We start from the raw sequence: 5,762 nt of genomic DNA on the forward strand, positions 1-5,762 counted from the left end.
CGTCGTCCATCGCCGTTGTTAACTTTTTACATTTTGAACTTCTTCTAGAGAACCACTGAATGGAATGGAATTAAACATGGCATGAATGTTCCTTATGAGGTGCTGACCAAGAGTTGTTACTTGATCCAAGATGGCCGGCAGCGGGGGACTTAGTTTAAGATAGGACCCTATAGGAAATACATACAAATGTCTTCTTTTAGAGAACCACTGAATGGAATGAAACCAAACATAGCATGAATGTTCCTTATAAGGTGTTGACCAAGTGTTGTTACTCTGTAGCCAATCCATCATCCAAGATGGCCGCCAGCGAAGTACGACAATATTAAACCAAATATGGCCTCAATCATTATTAAAGTATGTGTTATGATTTTTATCTTTTTTATATGATTTCAAAAACCCAAATAGTCAGGTGAGCGACACAGGCTCATTAGAGCCTGTAGTTTTTTTTTTTTAGGGGGGGGGTCTTAGTTGCGCAGTGCTCACAGTTTTTCTATAATGATTAATGTAGTTGATCATTAAAATTCATTTAAAGCATAAACCCAAGCTAAAAGGACAACAAGCTTATCAAGCACTCATGGTACAGCTTTTTATTAAACACGCATTGATATATACATTAAACAGCAAAATGATTATTGATGCAAGATGTCATTAAATAATAATTTTTACTCTGTTTATGTGTAGGACAAGAACTATAGAAGATACAGAGAAATTATAAACAGCAGAAATGATAGGCAATTTAAAATTTGCAGAAGTCAACAAATCCTAAATGGTAAGTAAACTTATCATAGATACCAGGATTAAATTTTGTATTTACGCCAGACGCACGTTTCGTCTACAAAACACTCATCAGTGAGGCTCGATAAGACTCTCAAGGCCACTTTTATAAAAGTTATTGCCCTTGAAAGATGATTATCATGATTATTATAAAAATAAAAAGATGTGGTATATTAAATATGAAAACTATTGATCATGGCTCCAAGAAAGCAATTATAGGCCAGGGACGGCCTTCAATAATGAGAAAATCCATGCCCTATTGTCAAAGTAGTCATAATAAAAGGCCCTCAGATGAAAAATTGAAATAATCCCAACTGTAGAACTAATTGCCTAGTTTATAACAAAACAAATTAAAAAAAATAAATATGACAGAAATGAAACAACAACAACCTCTAAATTTTAGTGTCAGAATAAACTACAGGCTCCGAACTTGGGACAGGCACAATCAGAATATGGCAAGGTTATATAAAAATAAGAAGATGTGGAATGATTGTCAATAAGACAACTCTTCACCAGACAAGAAATGACATACCGGTAGATTTCCTGCAAAAAAATAAACAGTCCGGACTGAGCAGGAAATTTATACCTTTCCCTTAATCGAAAAGACACAAAGATCTGTTAGTACTCACAGTTACTGACAGCTAGTTAAAAATCAATAAAAACTAATACATGTAATAAAAAAATCAGGTTTGTGAGCACTCAACCCTACCTTAACCTTGGACAGTGGTTTAACAGCTCAACATATAAAGAACAAACTGTAAAACAACCGTTGCAATTGCCTCAACTCGAAAGATTGATAAAATGCACAAAATCAACAAATATAAAAACCCATAGACAAAAAGCACGGAATTGAGAGAACTTACAAGTAAGAAAGGAAATATTCTTAAAATGTTCATTTACATGACAAAATAAGCTTTTTTATTGCTGTTTCTCTCTCCATTTATAACATTTTGTTTGTTTATTTTTTGTGTATTTATAGGTGATCAGACATCTTGGTTTTCATGATCAATAGGTCAACACTGAAGAGGACACTGAAAGTTGATATCTATCTACATGGTGCGCTAATTGGATTAATGTGAAATGGAATGTGTGCTTGCCTGCAAAAAAGAAATAGGAAATTTCATCATAATCACATGATAATGGCTATAAACAAAATGGAGTTCTATCATAGATGCAGAAATTCACAATTGTATACATGTAAATGCAACAACATATTATATATATTTGTCGAAAGAAGGGAGAAATGAAGAAAAAAATAGTATTTTGTTGTTGAAAGGAACACCAGCTTTATCCACTCATTACATCGTTACCTCATATCAAATATACTGAAGAAGATCTTCGAAGAACAAATTGCAAAAATGTTTTCTCTAAGAATTGAAGGAAATTGTTTAGTGAATGGAATAATTTATGCATTGAACTTTTACGTAGTGGATTGAATAACTGTACACACATGACACAGCAGCTGAAACAGAGGAAAATTAAAATTTACAAGAAAAGTGTTTATTTCATTATTGAATTTGCAAATATGAACGCATTCTTAAGAACACCATAAATGGTATGACATTCAAATTGGTTGCTTATTAATGTAAACAAAGAAAACAGAATACTTTGCTACAAAAAATATTTTATAAATCAAAGTTAAAGTCATATAAAGTATATACAATACCTTGACCTAAACAGTCAGACTCACTGTATTGTTTTTGTATGTCATGATAATTTTAAGGCAAAAATTTATTAAAGTTTTAAATATCATTTTTATCATTTATTAAGTCTTGTAAACATTATGTTCATACTGTTTGTATAGTGAAGAAATTTACAATGAGTAAAAATAGGGGAAAACATTTCCTACAGGGAAAGTTGATGTACAGAAATTTCCTTTGAGGAAATTTGGAGAATAATGTTTTCCTTAGAGGAAATTTGTGGTATTGAATTTTCCCTCAAGGAAAAGTGTTTGTTAAAAATTTCCTCAAAGGAAATTGCAGTTGACAAAATTTCCTCACAGGAAAAAGTATTTCCTCAAAGGAAAATTTGAAGCTGCAAATTTCCTCAGAGGAAAATTTGAAGCTGCAAGTTTCCTCAGAGGAAATAGAATTTCCTCAACGGAAAATTTGAAGCCGCAAATTTCCTCAGAGGAAATATTAATGCAGCAAATTCCCTAAGGGAAATCTTTTTCCCTAGAGGAAAATACAATTTTCCTTAAGGAAAAATCTTTTTCCTTTAGGGAAATTTGATTTCCCTTGAGGAAAACTACTTTTCCTCTGAGGAAATTGTTGAAAAAAGGGGCATAACTTTTTCAACAGTGGTGCTAGAGCCAAAAATTTTTAGGACAAATATCAGGGAACCAATACCAACCAAGTTATCAACTTCATTTTGACTTAACTCCAAAAATTAAGGTGACAACTTTTGCACTCAGCGGAAGTGCAAACTTGTCCCGGAGACTGTTATAAGAAAGAAAATTTTATAACGTACGTATATTTAAGAAACATCTTTGGAATAAAAATGATCTTTATAATATTATAAATTAAGTGATTTACCAATTTTTTTGTCCAAATCTCAAAATATTTCTCAGTTATTCAAAAACGATAAAATAACCTTACTAACTTGTTTTCAGACTCGACGAATCATCATACACATCAATCCTTGAAATTGTCTTCCCTTATTTTGTTGACTCACCCAGCAACATTAATAGATATATATGATTGTTTGAATGGTTGATTATTGTGTAAGTCCAGTGGCAAATAGTTCATACATGTTCAGGACGAGTTCGAATTAACACAAAATTTAGATCCTGCAATTGGGAGTCGACCGTGATGAAAAAGGGGGGAGGAGAGGGATTTAGAATGTCACTAGAAAATAGGGTATATATTGCTTAGGGACAATTAGAGGCTACCTTATAAGGTACAAGAATTTGTTGATGTTTTTTTTGCAAAGAGCGTAGCTCTCTTTTACACGATGCAACGGATTAATTTCTTATATTGACCGGACGTGACTATGAATTTATACATCCCGCACAGCCAAACAAACACCAAACTTATGCAAGGGTTTTACTGCAGGTAGAAAGAAGACCGAGGGATAATAATATTTCTATTCCCCATTCAATCTGTTGGGTTTATAAATTGATGACAATATGACCATGTGCAGAACCATTTTCATAGAAATAAGAAGATGTGGTATGAGTGCCAATGATACAACTCTCCATCCAAGTCACAATGTTTAAAAAGTAAACAATTATAGGTCAAAGTACGGCCTACAACACGGAGCCTTGGCTCACATCGAACAGCAAGCTATAAAGGGCACCAAAAATGACTAGTGTGAAGCAATTCAAACAGGAAAACCAACGGTCTTATCTATATAAAAACTAGAATCGAGAAACACTTGTGAATATATAAAGGAAACAGCCAGTTTGAAAGGACATTAAATTTTTAAAATGCAGTAATCCTGCGTTTCTGAACATTTTCATCTTTTTCTTGATTGTGCAATCATGATATCCATAGAACTCTCAAAAAGTACCTCGAAGCAGAAGAACGGTTTTCATAAGGCACGGACCATTCATTTAAAGGGCATGTTACAAACACATTTTTCGACTGATAATTCGACTGAAAGCATAAACAAATAACGGGTCAATCAATTTTCAATAACATACAGGAACAAGATTATTTTTATTAAACTCAACGTAGAATTTTACACTCTTTTTAAATTGAAACAAATTATTTTTTACTTCATTTCTGAAACATTTGTTTTCCTCAACGAATAAGAAATAATAAAATGTATTTAATACGCCGTGTACAGGTATTTAAAAAATGTGTACAGATGACAACAAATCCGATTATGGCATGGTATTGGTTGCAAAAATTTGATATTTTTCATTTAAATGCAATATTTCTTATTTAATTGGTATATTTCTTCATTTAAATGCAATATTTTTTATTTGAATGGTATATTTTTTTCATTTAAATGCAATATTTTTTATTCAGATGGTATAATTTTTCATTCAAATGGTATAATTTTTCATTCAAATGGTATAATTTTCATTCAAATGGTATAATTTTCGTTCAAATGCAATATTTTTTATTCAGTTGGTATAAAATGTCTTTTGAATGCAATATTTTTTATTCAATTGATATAGTAGTTTTTTTATTTATATGCAATAATTGCATTATGGGAAATTCTTTGACGTCATCAAGTCAAATATGCAACATCGTTTGTGATTGGTCGTTAATTGTTTGGATTTCTCCCCTTTCTTTCTAAACTTGAGTGACCAAGAATTAAAAAACGCGTCAGAATATCGCCCCTCTAACTAAATTTGGCGTTCGTGCGAGTTCGTGCACTGGCTGTTAATGCCAATAATGGCCAGGACGAGCAAAAAATGCGAGTGACAAGTAATTATAATTAATTTGACACACAACTTGTTCATGGATAGAAACAGATGCCTGCGTGCATGGCAAAAACACCTCCAATGAAAACCTTTTCTGAAGAAACTCTCCTACAGTCTACACATTGAAATAAAAAAAATACATAGCTAGCCCCCCTCCCCCTTCTAAGTTCAGATACATGTAATCATGACGTTCTTTAGTGCTATATCATTTTTTAACTTTTCTTGATCCTCAGAGACGTTGCAGGAAGGCACACATGAAAAAAGAATAAAAAGCATCCAGGACGTTACACTTATTTGGACTAAGCCACCTCTTTTTTACTACATGTATAAAAAAAATCACCTAATTACGACAGCAGAACCAGAAACCCACAAGTAGAGACATAAGCTGTTATACTCCGGAACAAATTTTTTAATAAAGACAATTCAGGATAAATTGGAACCAGTTACTAACCCATGTTACAACAATAGTCCTATGACATAGGACTTCACTATATGAGGCGTGAACTTCATATTTAATACTATCTATAATATGTGCTCTCATGTCTTATGCTGCAAATCATTTTACATTCAGGATTCGTTGTTGAGCTTTTTTTTTACTGTTCTCGTCTCCGAA

The 5,762-nt window shown here is 32.5% G+C and overlaps 1 long non-coding RNA gene across 1 annotated transcript; it reads left to right on the top strand.

Moving 5' to 3' along the window:
• LOC127710722 (uncharacterized) lies at window positions 1-1,864 on the top strand. The gene is made up of 2 exons (XR_007986296.1): window positions 1-769; window positions 1,754-1,864. It is a non-coding gene; the product is annotated as an uncharacterized LOC127710722 (long non-coding RNA).
• The last annotated feature ends 3,898 nt before the right edge of the window (window positions 1,865-5,762 follow it).

This window comes from Mytilus californianus, unplaced genomic scaffold (assembly GCF_021869535.1).
Source record: "Mytilus californianus isolate M0D057914Y unplaced genomic scaffold, xbMytCali1.0.p SCAF_8, whole genome shotgun sequence".
In the NCBI taxonomy this organism is placed as follows: Eukaryota; Metazoa; Mollusca; class Bivalvia; order Mytilida; family Mytilidae; genus Mytilus; species Mytilus californianus.